Genomic DNA, 13,854 nt, shown 5'->3' with positions numbered 1-13,854 from the left:
AACAACGAGTGGCATGATACCTCCCAACAACGCGGAAAACACTATGCCACTATCCATCCAGATATTCCAAACGTTCTTTGGCACCATCAGCGTCCCTATTCGCGTCAATTCATCAGAGCAATCGCAAGAATGAAGTTTCATCATGGTTGTTTCCCTCAGCATCTGCACAAAATCCAAGTACTACAATCTCCCTTCTGTTCATGTTCAGCTGATACAGTTGCCGATCTTAATCATATATTCTTTGGATGTCCACACCACTTTGTACGCACTACTTGCCTACTTCAAAATTTATTGGCATTAGGATACCAATTACCCCCTATTCTTTCGTCAATTCTCCACAAAAGTGATCAATCTGCTTACTTTGAGTTATATGCATTTCTTTCTGACATTGGACTGCGAATCTAAGTCCTTCGCCTAGCATCGAACTTACCCTACAGTACTACAACACTCCTACCTTCTTCTGATCCACGTCCTAGTCACGCGTACCACTGGATGTCCTCATAGGCATTATGATGAGAAGATGAATCCATCTCTCCTGTCTCCGAGCAACAAATAAATTAAAACATAAGTTCCTATAAAACTCCCTTCCATTCATAATTCACTGGCTGAGTGGGCTTCGACCCGAATGCCAAAAAAAGAAAAAAAAAATTTGCGCAAGATATGGCTGTCAAGGTGTTCTAAGAAGACCATGGCCCGATGTCCGGAGGAGAATAACCTGACGTGACGGGAAAGGAAACTTACCTATCCCAGAGCATTTTAATGACCAGCGTGAGGATGTAGTTGCCGTGCCTGTTCTTCAGATGTCCTGGAGCATCTAATGCAATCCCGTTGGAGCGGATGGAAAAAGATAAGTCTTATTTATTAGCGCGATAATTAAAATAAATCTTACGGAATTCAATGATATCTTATTTTGTTGGTGAATAAAAGGCGAGGCGTGTTGATCTTCAAATTAGATCAGATATGATAGATTCTCGCGAATTAATAACATATTTGTGTCGAAATGCATGGATGATAGTCATCTGTATAACACAACCAGTCCTTGCTAGGATATATGGGAAGTGTATAACATGTAAGTGCTATCGCAGTGACACTTAATCAAATGATGAAGTTATTATATATTAATTATAAGATCTATAACGATATAATAGTTAAGATTATGGGCGAGTAAGGGTTAATATCTTGTAAAATGGACATCGTACAGTGCCGTATAAAGATCATAATTGTATTATATGAGGATATGAGAATAATATGAAGTGAAACAGAGATTGATTGAGAAGAAATGGATTAATCAAGTGGATAAATGATGGTTAGAGAATTATATGCGTCAAGTTAAGGCATATATGAAGGTTATTTGCAAATGAAAGAAGAAATGTGATATTGAAATATGAAGAAAGTGATAAGTTATATGGATATTGAATGAATATGAAGAAGAATAATGAATGTGATATGTATTGTTTCGTCGGTAAGGAAGAAAATAATTTGTTGTGAAGATAAAAATATGATGGTTGACGCAATCCAGGGTTAGTATTATTCTTGATATCATGAGGTGTGATAGTTTATTAATGTCTTTTCTAATGAATTGTGTCTTCTCATGATGTGTCCAAAGTAGCTTAGTTTTTGTTTCAGGACTGGCCATCAAAGGTTTAATTTGCTGTAAAACTGACCTATTTGTTCTCTTCGCAGTCCAGAGGACTCTAAGGATTTTCCTCCAACACCACAATTCAAAGGAGTCTATTCTACGGCGTTCAGCTTTTCTTGTGGTCCAGGTCTCACATCCGTACATCACAACTGGAAAACCATAGCCCTTACTATACGGGTCTTTGTTGTTAATGCTATGTCTCTACTCCTTAAGGTATTGTCCAGATTGGTCATTGCCTTTCTACCAAGTAGCAATCGTCTTTTGATTTCATGGCCACAGTCACCATCAGCAGAAATCTGTGAACCAAGATAGTTGAAAACGGAGACTACCTCCATTTTTTCTCCTCCTACATGCCATGAATTGACGGGTTTAGTTGCCATAATTTATGTTTTCTTGACATTCAACATTAGTCCAGCCTTTGAACGTTCTTCTTTTACTTTCAGTTAAGAGCGTTTTTAAGTCTTTTTCATTTTCTGCCATCAGTATAGTATCATCTGCATATCTCAGGTTGTTTATATTTAACCTAGCTATTTTGATTCCTCTTTCTTCATCTAACCCCACATTCCTCATAATGTGTTCCGCATACAGATTGAAAAGGTAAGGTGACAATATACAGCCTTGCCGTACTTCTTTCTGAATCTTGACCCATTTAGTTGCTCCATATATGGTTCTCACTGTAGCTTCTGGGTCAGGGTAGAAGTTCCATATGAGGTTAATGATATGATCTGGTACTCCCATGTAGTTTAGGCACTAGTAAATCATCGAGATAATTCTCTGTAGGGAACGTTGAGTAGGATATTAATCACAAATTAACCCAGATCTCTACCATAATGATGATTATTTGCTAAACAAATATATGGCATTTATCTAATCCTATGCGCAAGTATGACAAGCTTTTCATGTGTAATTCCAGAAAGTAATGATTGATAGAGTCTTAATGAGTAATACTCTATAGCTATTTTAATAAATAATAGTATGCGAGGTGTTCGAATTTAATTAATTACCTGATGACAGATTTCGTGAGACTCATTTATATTTTTAATCTAATTTGTGAGATTTATGAGATGAATGATACCCATTTGAACTATTAAGTGATAGTAGATATTAATATAGAAGATAGCGCATGATATGATTAGCTTAATACTTTTCTTTTTCCTGTTGAATACGTGAACCAGGATTCCTGAGTAATAAATTTTAACCTCATCCTAAATAACTAAATACCTAAATAACTAAAAGAATATATGAGCAAAAGTAGAAAAGTAATTGATGCTGAAATGTATGATTTCCAAGGAATAACTGTTATTATTTTGAGAAAATTTAACTAAAGTAGGGATATTTTCTTTTACACAGGTGAATAATGATATAACAATGTGATTTCCTTTACGTGATTTGAACCTTGCAGAATTATTCCAATTTTCTATTGTACATAATTATTATTTCAACTTAGTCAAAGATCTTTGATTCAATGATGGAAGATAATGAATTTTAAATGAAGATAATTATTTTCAAGAATATTATTCATTCTTTACTTTGATTTTCTAGATTTTAAATGAATAGATGTAATGAAATTTTATTGGTATATATATTCATATTTTAGCATAAGCAGCGTATTCACATGGTCATCCTTAATTTAAGATTTTCTGAATTATTTTAACAATAAATGATAGTTGGTGCGGTGGAGACGTCCATCGGCATTAGCGATAGAGGAAATATCCGTAGGTCATAATATCCTTCGCTATTTCTCCGAATCCACGAGAAGAAGACAAACTTTGATTGTAAATTGGACCTGAGCGAGCTAGTCTTGATTTCTTCGCGACCCGCCCTAAACGCAGGACCGGTGCACTAACTACAAACGGAAAATCACAGGTACGAAAATTTAATGGTTCCTTCTCTGATGTTTTTATAATATGTGCAGATGTTGATAGTAAATTGGTCAGAATAATGAAGCTACACATAGAAATGCCGAACGAGGAAATAATGTCATTTTTATCAAGTATGGGAAGTCAGGGAAATCAGAAATGAAAGATGGTCTTCAACCTACATCTATAACATTTACAGTGGTATCAGAGCTATGCGAATAGAACTTAAAACTGCCATACCACCAATCGAGGTCATAGAGGGATATAAAGCGCAGGTAATATATGAAGAGCAACCTAATCTTGCTTTTACTGCAACGCTACGGCTCACTTTAGACAAGATTGCTCCAAAAGGCGAGGCGAGAAAGACAATAAAACAGGGCCCAGGTTACTCAGTGATATATTTGCGAATAGGGAACGTCACACTGTTTCACCCGCACACAGACAAACCTGCCCCATTACAAACACAGTCTGCAGAACAACACGAAGAGGATGAATCACTTAATTACTCACTCACTCCAATGCCTTATCGCAAATACAAGTCAGCCATGCAGCCTCACCGAATAACACATCTACACAACAACAAATACAGCTATTAAAACAAGACGAAAACGAGCAACAACAAATATTCGAAAAGAGTCAACACAAGAATGAAGGTCATTCCGGAACAGAACTTTCTCCAATACACAACCATGAACAGGAAATCGTAAAAACATACCTGTCAACACTGAAGTGAAGAATATAATAAATGCTAGGACACTAGAGAAACCAGGAGAGAGGGACATAAGTATTCAAGAGCGTTATTCAAGACACTACGACTAATAGCATGCAATGGGCCGATGAGATCGAAGCGTAAACCTCCAATCTTATGGAAATACAAGAGACGAGGTCAGGGAATCAAGAAAGCTTGAAGTCAAATGAAACACCAACCCAAGAAGTTGCCATTTCGAAAAGCAAAACAAAAGTAAAAACACATCGACCCTCGAGGGAGGAAACACAGAAGCCATACAACAGCAGAGACCCACGGCTACAGGGGAGTAGATTAGGAGATAGACGATAGAGTCCCTGTCCCCATCCCCGTTGAATTTATTAGGAGAAAAACATGCATATTTTCACGAGTATGCTGTTAACATACACACTGATGACACGAAATATAAATTGTATTCAAACTGTAAGTAAACAGTTGCTTCTTAAACATTTTGTTCGTGACCAGGACGTAGATATAGGTATGTTACAAGAATTGGCAACTGAAGACCTTGCTCCCATTTCTGGATACGATAAAATTATTAATGTTAACGAGCACAAACGCGGTACAGCCATATACATCAAGGACAATATATTCTCGGACACGGCACTCCTGCCAAATTCTCGAGGAATTAGCATACGTATTCGGGACTTACTAATTATAAACATTTATGCCCCATCGGGCTCACAAGCAAAGACACAAAGACGACTGTTCTATACCATAGAAATCCTTCCATCTATTTACAGACAATGTGATCCTTGGAGGGGATTTTAACGCAGTATTATCACCTAAAGACCAAACAGGACAGTTCCAGGGATGTCCCGCGCTATTTCATTTAATAAAAGGGCTACACCTAAGGTGGCGCTCCTCGACTAGATAGAATGTATGTCAGCGGGGGACTGAAAAATCAAGTGAGGGAAACAGATGTATGCCCAGTGGAATTTTCAAACCATTGCGCGTTTATCTATAAGATCCAACAACCTGAGTGGGGACTAAGATGCAGACGTGGAATTTGGAGGTTAAATGAATCTGTTTTGAAGAACATGGACTTAAAATAAGGATTTTTGCTGAATGGCAAAAATGGAAAGCATACATACCCCGATGTAGAGATACTCTTGGTTGGTGGCTATTATACGCTAAACCTCGCACGATCTGGCTATTGAAGACATACAGTGCCCAGAGAAACGGCAGTTAAACCACATGACAGAATTATATTATAAATGTTTAAGACAGTTATATAAGGAGGATCCTACCAACCCTGATACATATCGAAGAATAAAGAAAACAAGAGCGCAGCTACTAACGATACAGCGAAGAGAAATGGACGGTATAAAAATTAAAGCGCAAGATCATCAAATTCTTGCCAACGAGTCTCCTTCCAGTTACCACCTTATAAGGAATTGCAGGAAAGGACGTCAAAAATACATGCATCACATCGCAACAACTAATGGACGAATAACGAATAGCCCCGAAATAATAAAAGAAATGGCGGAGAGCTTTTTCCAATTTTTGTTTAAAGAAGAGTCGCCCAACATCATAAATCACCAACACCCATACTTTGATGTTATAAGAATTCAGCATAGGGAACAAGGAAGTTTGACCAAGACATCATCTGAGTAGAAATCCAGCAGGCAATACGACAAAGTGCACCGAACAAATCTCCTGGTCCCGATGGCCTAGGAAGAGCTTTTTACATGACATATTGGTCCATCATTAGAGATGAAATTGTTGCAGCAATGAATGATGCCTGTAATCCAGAAAGGAACATCGACAAGATGAAAGAAGGCCTTGCGGTCCTTCTTCCCAAAATGACAAACCCAACCAAGTTATCTGACTTTCAGCCCATAACGCTCTTAAATTTTGACTATAAGCTATTAACTAAATGTGTGAAGAAGAGACTAACTGCGTTTATGGAGGACACCACATCCGAACACCAGTCTGGTGCAATACCAGGAAGATGTGTAATAAATTCTCTATGTGTAATTCGGAATATTATAAGCGAGTCATTGGACAACAATAAAAAGAAACTTCCAATATCACTAGATTTTGACCGCGCATTTGACAGGGTAAACCACCAATATATATGTAATTGAAACACTAAATGCTCTCGGCTTTGACACTCGATTCACGACTCTAATGTGTAGAATTCGTAATGGAGACTCTTCAAAGATTACCATAGATGGTTATTTAACAATGCCAATCTACATCCACAGAGGAATACGACAAGGGTATCCGGCGTCTATGTTGATCTTTGTTCTCTTCCTAGAACCCCTTCTTAGCAATCTGCAGCAAACTTTCAGTCCTAGTAATCTAGATATTGTAGCATTCGCAGATGACGTTACCTAATATTAGATAAAACCATTGATATCCAGCATTTCTTCAAGGTAATCGAGGATTACGGGAGATATTCCGGGGCTCAGCTGAACCCTAAAAAGACAAAGGCGATGTGGACTGGGAAAATGGGCCGTGTCCAATGGGCACCTCCAGAGTGTGTAACATTAACACAAGAAATTAAAATTCTGGGAATAACCTGCTTTAACAGTGTGCTTTGATGATCAAAAAGAACTGCGCCGAAGCTTTGCATTCTGTAAGGGGCATATTGCAATAGGTTAGGTATAAATATTTCCTCTTTCAACAAGGAATAATGTATGTGAATAAGTACAGCTTAAGCAAAATATGGTATCTGAGCCAAATCCTTCCCATGCCAAGGATGATCGGTAAACGTATACTTTCGGTTGTTGGTTGATTCATTTGGCAAGGATCATTAATACGACTTGCCAGAAGTACACTCAAATTACCTAAATCCCAGGGTGGGCTGGGACTAATCGACGTCAAAGAGAAAGCAAAAACCTTGTTTCTAACAAGAAACCTAAAACTGTTTCACAAAGCAGGGGATCATAAATCGAAGAATTTCCTCACGAGAAGGTGCAGTCTTCAACAGTGCATTAACCCACCAGCTTATTATGACATACATCATCCTGCACCTCACGCAAATATCTGAGAGTCGAGTTAAGTTATATGCCAAAGGACGTCGTCACATCTCCAGATGTCTCAACAAAAAAGGTTTATAACTGTATACTGTCTCAACAGTATTTAGCCCCTGACATAACGAAAGCAGCTATGATAATCAACTGGAATGCAGTGTGGAGGAATATCTCCAATTGTATACTTGTATACGCAGTAAAAGAAGGTTGGTATAAAGTAATCCATGACACTATACCGACAGATAGCAGACTTCATCATATTCATATGATGGAGATGGATTTGTGCAACTTCTGTCAACATAAAGATGCAATCCAACACCGACTTACAACTTGTGCGAATATTCGACCGACATGGAATAAATTTAAACAGATGCTGGAGTGTATCATCGGACGTCCGAACACATATATCGCACCTGAATGGGTGATCCGCCCTGCATTTAGTTTACACCCACCGCAACTGAACAGTGCTGTCGTATTACTGTTAGGTTGTTATGTCGACTGTGTGCTGAAATCTTCTGAGCCTTACAGTGAACTCGAAAGAATGTTCTAGATAGTTGACTATGTTTTAATGTAGATTCAGTATCCGAAAAGGAAGAGATGGTTGGGAGAATATGTAGAGCAGTTAAGTAGTGTTTTGTAAGTGTGAAGTGCTAAAAGTGCCAAGGATAAATTAAATTAAAAAATCAAGATGGACTGTATAAAAGTGTGATACACGTTTGTGTGATTCATTCATTGGTTATTTGTTAATTCCTGTCATCTGCAGATGGGCACTATTGTGATATTCTCAGACTTCAAATAATTCCTGAACATTAGGCAAAAAGGAATTTACAAAGATGGTTTCTGTTTGTGTTTTTCTCTATCTAATTGTGTGCTCATTTGTCTAACACTTGAAGTAACTTTATGTGTTAACTATTATATGTAAATAAATCAGATGTACAAAAATGCTAACTTATACAAATAGCCCTCTGTGTAGTCTACGAATTTTATTGTAATTGTCGTACTGTACTTACGTATTGGAAACCTGGTAGCTGAAACAATAAAGAAAGACAGATTTTATTTATAACTCTTTGTTCTGACGGCGACTGGAAAATACTCTACCAAAACATAAAAAATTAGCACTTAACTGGAAGGAAAAATGATTAGTACCAAAACAACAAAAATAAGAACAATCTAGAAAGCTGCCACCTTACTTATTCAATATGTACAGTCGCATAATAAGTTAATGAGCGCAGGTTGTTTTATCAGGAAAAAGTGACCCTATAAATATTATATTTGTTGTATGTATACACATGGAAGATCAATTAGATTTTGATGATAATTAAATGTAATTCTGAATGAATTCTACATTTGAGTAACATATAACCCATATGCTCATTCTACTTTAGCGACAATACACAGAAGAGGAAAGAGCAGAGTTAAAATAAAAACAATTAGTATACAATTGGATGAAAAAGAGGTGAAGTGCATAACATAAGCAAATAAGATTGTAATAGTTGCTGACATCTTAAAGGTAATGAATAGTGTATTGGATGAAATCCTCTCTAAGTGGAACCTCAAATTAAACACTAAGGAAATTGTTTTAACCAAGGTGACCCAAATACCTGAGGCTCAAATAAAATCCGGAATCGCAAAAACTGAACAGCTTAGCCAACACTATTATCACAAAAGCCTTGTCAAAAATATCAGCAGCAGTATCCAAGAGGTGAAAAAACAACAGCCAATGATAAGGAACCTTTCAAGAACAAGGAAATATCTACAAAGCAGCAGGTACATAAACACTGCAACAAGGTATACATTTGTACAGAGCTTTGTTTGGAGTGTACTTCCGTGCGGATGTTAAAGCTCCACGCCGGAGAACCCACGGAAGAACGTGATTGGACGCATCAGAGATACAAATGTAGAGGAGAATGAACGGGGCAATGTGGACCCAGATCAAAAGTAACACCCAGCTTCTCCAAGAAATACATAGATTAATGAAGATGATTATTGCTTTACGGAATGGCCCCGAACACTCATGGTCGTATTTTCTTTGCAAGAGACATCTCGATGGCAAAAAATGTAATAAACAGTCTTTGTGAATTTCGGTAATAAACTTTTTGACAATCGAAACAGACTTTCAACGTGTTAGGTCGTGTTACGTACATGTAGTACGTGTTGAAGAGATGTTAGGTACAGAACAAAAATGGCCAGCCGGACACCAGTGGGATCCGAACCCACAACCTCCCGATTTCGCGTCGGTTGCTCTACCAATTGAGCTATGGTGTTCTGTTTGAAAGGATCTGAGCTACAGGTCTGGCACTGCTGCTAGCATACTGTAGAGTGCGTTTAAGCCCGGGAGGTTGTGGGTTCGGATCCCACTGGTGTCCGGCTGGCCATTTTTGTTCTGTACTTAACATCTCTTCAACACGTACTACATGTACGTAACACGACCTAATACATTGAAAGTCTGTTTCGATTACAATGCGGTCGTGAAAATTCAATATTCATAAACGTTCTGACATTCGTAAAAAATATTTCAAGCACGCCCTGTGTATATCTAAATTCCTAATGCACACTTTGAGGACTTGTAGGAAGACCGAGTAGGTACTATTTTGAACTGAACCTTTGTTACGAAACGTACCATTTTATGACTTCCGTACTAATTACAATAGAACTCCCACCACACGTTTAAATATCGCTACTCTTTTGCCTCAATGAGCGAAGCAGAGAACTTCTGATGTCACGTGTCTGCTTCCCTTAGAGGAGTGAGAGGAAGATCTCCTTGCCTGGGTTGTTGTAACGGCGGATGTTAGCCTACCAGGTGTTTCTCAGTGAGTGTGCCGAGCATGAACCGTAGCTACAGTGTTTGTATAGAAGTGAACGGTCTCCACGTAGATACGTTCTTGTAAGTGAACGCAGAAACACTGCTCATGGACGGAGCAAACGGGGTATAATTATTTACGCGGTATAAGGTGTTTTCCTTAAGAAAGGGGATAAAACTGACACAAATAACTACAGAGGCATTTCCCTACTAGCAGTCACCTACAAAATCCTTTCAAACTCCTTCTCAAGAGACTCGAAATGCAAACAGGTCATTTGATTGGAGAATATCAGGCAGGGTTCAGGAAAGGCAGGCCGTGCGCAGAAGAGATTCTTAACCTCAAGACCATCCTACAAATTCGTAGCAGGCAAACGGTGATTACTTTTGTGGACTTCAAAAAGACATATGACTCTATAGACAGACCAACACTTTTCCGTGTACTGGGAGAATTCAAACTAGACAGGAAAACAAGAGAATTCATCATGCAAATACTAACAGGCACCACTCCCAAAGGTTAAATTCTTAGGGGAATTGTCTGAACCATTAGATGTTAAAACAGGAGTCCGACAAGGAGAAGGGTTGTCCCCTTTATTGTTTAATCTTGTTTTGGAAAAAGTGATTACGACGTGGGAAAAAGAAGTTAAAGGAATAACCCTTGGAAGATTAGCGGTGTTATTCAATAACAGACAGGAAACGATTGCAACCATTGATAAACTTCATGAAACTGCATCCAGAACAGGACTCCAGATCTCATACCAGAAAACTCACTACATGGAAGGATCTCTTCGTTACCTAGATGGACAACCACTGAAAACACAATAAGGCAAAATTTCCCAAGTGTCTAAATTCAAATACTTCGGAGAAGTTATCTAACCTTCAGGAGTGAATCATGAAGCAAATAAGAAAAGGTCTCCAAATTGCAAAGAGCATACAGACTCACTTGGAGCAGATATAATAAAAAATCTATATACCGAAATGCAAAATTAAGTCATTATAACACTGTAATCGAGCCTGAAGCACTATAAGCATCTGAAACATTGATCATTGGGGCATATAATTGATTAAAGATGTATAAAAGCAAGAAAGAAACATCTTAAAGAAAAATTTTGGACCAGTTTATACAGGGGAAATTTGGATAAGGAAATCTCATGACCTGTACCAAAACTCAGAAAAAATATCAAACACATTTAGGAAAAGACGTTTGAAATGTTATGGACATATTTTCAGAATGAGTAATCAGAGATTGACTAAAATAATTCTGAACTTAGCCCTATCAATGAAAGTAAAAAACAACTGGCTGCAAGAAGTTGGAAAAGATCTCCAGGAAATAGGCATCACAGATGACATTGTGTTAGACAGATCAAAGTTCAGAAAATTAGTCAACAATAGTTTCTTTAAACATGATCCAAGCTCTTCCACCAACAAAACTTGGTCAGAAGCTCGCAATAAGCCACTGCAAGAAGATGAAGAGATTTTGGGAGAAGAAAATACAAGGACATCAGCTAAATACGTTCAATCGCTCTCCTTAGTTGGACATAACGAAGAAAGAAGAAGTATAAAATCAGAGAAACTAGCGACCACGTAAATACTGCGATAATATACGCGTATTGACATGTGATTGTCTGAATTCTATTTGTGTGCCGATTTCGCATACTCTGTTGTTATATTTGACATGTATTCATATGTGAGATTTCTGAACTTCACATGTTCTGATATGGTTGTATATTTAAAATCTTGTTGAAGATAGGAATTTCCCTGAGAGAAAACAATTTGATTGCATTCCCATGATGAATAGTGCATTGGTACCCTGATGGATATTTTAGAGATTTAAAGTTTACAGCAGTTGAATATCGTATTACATTCTAGCGAAAGAAAAGGCCAAGCCCATGAAAAACGAGAAAAACTAAATCTTCTACAATTGTAAAAGAAAATGAAAATGAATAACCACGTGTTACTTAAACCAGAAAATTGCTAGTAAACAATGAACATTTAGGACAATATTCCTATGAGAATAAAATGAAGTGAAAGTAGTGAAAAGCCTGTATTGGATTTTACTGATGATCAATACAAATATAACATCTTAGTTCACCGAAATAAGACTAATAATGAAGCCAAATAAATTTGAGGTATTAGTAATCAATTAATCTAGACTAGGCTGATGGAATTTGTTGAAATAATAAAATAATAAATGAATTCTTCATTGATTAATGTGATAATTAACATCGATAAGGAATTAGCTGAAGACAACTATTCTATTAACGTAGAAAAGGAACATTAAAATGATTAGGTAATTATCATAGAAAATAAAAATAAATAAAAAGATAGCCCATAACAATTATTTGAATATACAGGCAATATTTAAAATTCATGATCATTGTAAATATTAGTAATGATTGTTTATCAATATGTTGATATCTCTTCATTTTAGCTCCAGTTTAGGTAAGCAAATTTTACGATAAAAATGCCAGCTTCATCACATACATCCTTTATTGCAAACTGTTGCCCCACAACTGACAATCACACACATCTAGCAATTCAAAGAATAAAAAGCAAACCATTCGACTCAATTTCTTCATGGAATTGTACACCTGAGTTACCAGCACATAACCTTAATATAGATTTCTTATAACTAACACAAGATATATATACATGACATTATTTCCTTTTATGAGAAAAATCACAACATTCCAACACTCTTACTTTTCTAAAAAAATAAGAAAACTACACTTCAATCAATTGTCCCTTCACTGCAATCCTATAAGGCTACATAAACTCTTAAGCTTGTTGCTTGATAAATTCTTTTTGAACAAGTCTGCAGCATTTCTCTCTGATGCTACATATAAAAACTCAGTGAACCCCTTTTCTACTAGTTCTCTACATACATGATACATGATGTTAATATGTTTTGACCTTTCACTCACATCGTTTTTGCTTAATTTAATCGCTGCTGCATTGTCAGCAAAAACTTTACAAGGTGTATTCATAAACCTTTCCAGCCGTAGCTCTGATAGCAAATCTTTCGTCCAAGTTACTTCTCGAGATACCTCTGCCATTGCCCTGTATTCAGCATCCATGGTAGATCTAGCAATACAACACTGTTTCTTGCTATACCAAAATGCTGCTCCCCCTGCAACTGTGGTTACATACCCACTCACTGATCTTCTTGACTCGGTATCTCCTCCCCAATCCGCATTACAGAATACTTGTACTGACTCTTTCCTATTTTTAAAGCGTAACTTTAAATCTCTAGTACCACATAGATATCTCATGATATGCTTCACCTCTTTCCAATCTCTAATCTTAGGTTTTTTGACAATTTTGGCTAACTTTACTTATCGCAAACGCAATGTCAGGTATAGTATTACTTGACAAATAGAGCAAACTTCCTACTTCACTGCGATAGATAGTACAATCAAATTACTGCTTATCGTTTTCAGCTGCTGAATACCCGCTTGGTAAAATAGTCTTACCCTGTTTACAGTCGCTCATGGAAAAGTCAGCAAGTAATTTGTCTATGTACAGACTTTGACTCAACATAACCCCTTCTTTTGTCTGTTTTCTTTTTATTAAAAGTTAGTTTATCGCTTTCTCTAGATCTTTAATCTCTAACTCATCTGCCAACCTTATTTTTACAATCTTAACAACCTCTTTGTTACCTATTACAATTATATCGTCAACATACAAACCAATGATAAAACTCTCCTTTACGTAAACACATGGTTCTTTGACACATCTCTTAAAAATCTTGCCTTCTTATTATAGCATCAACACAAGCATTCCAGTCTTTACTCGAATTCGGTAGTCCATAGATACTTTTCTTCAATTTACAT

General features: G+C 37.0%; 1 long non-coding RNA gene across 1 annotated transcript in view; it reads right to left on the bottom strand.

Moving 5' to 3' along the window:
* LOC136886133 (uncharacterized) overlaps positions 1–13,854 on the bottom strand; it is a 51,685-nt gene that overhangs the window by 17,557 nt on the left and 20,274 nt on the right. The window contains exon 4 of the long non-coding RNA XR_010861703.2: positions 8,235–8,252. This is a non-coding gene — a long non-coding RNA (uncharacterized lncRNA). The remainder of the gene's footprint in view (positions 1–8,234; positions 8,253–13,854) is intronic.

The sequence above is a fragment of the Anabrus simplex genome, chromosome X (genome assembly GCF_040414725.1).
Source record: "Anabrus simplex isolate iqAnaSimp1 chromosome X, ASM4041472v1, whole genome shotgun sequence".
Taxonomy (NCBI): Eukaryota; Metazoa; Arthropoda; class Insecta; order Orthoptera; family Tettigoniidae; genus Anabrus; species Anabrus simplex.
This window is presented reverse-complemented; position numbering and strand designations above follow the sequence as displayed.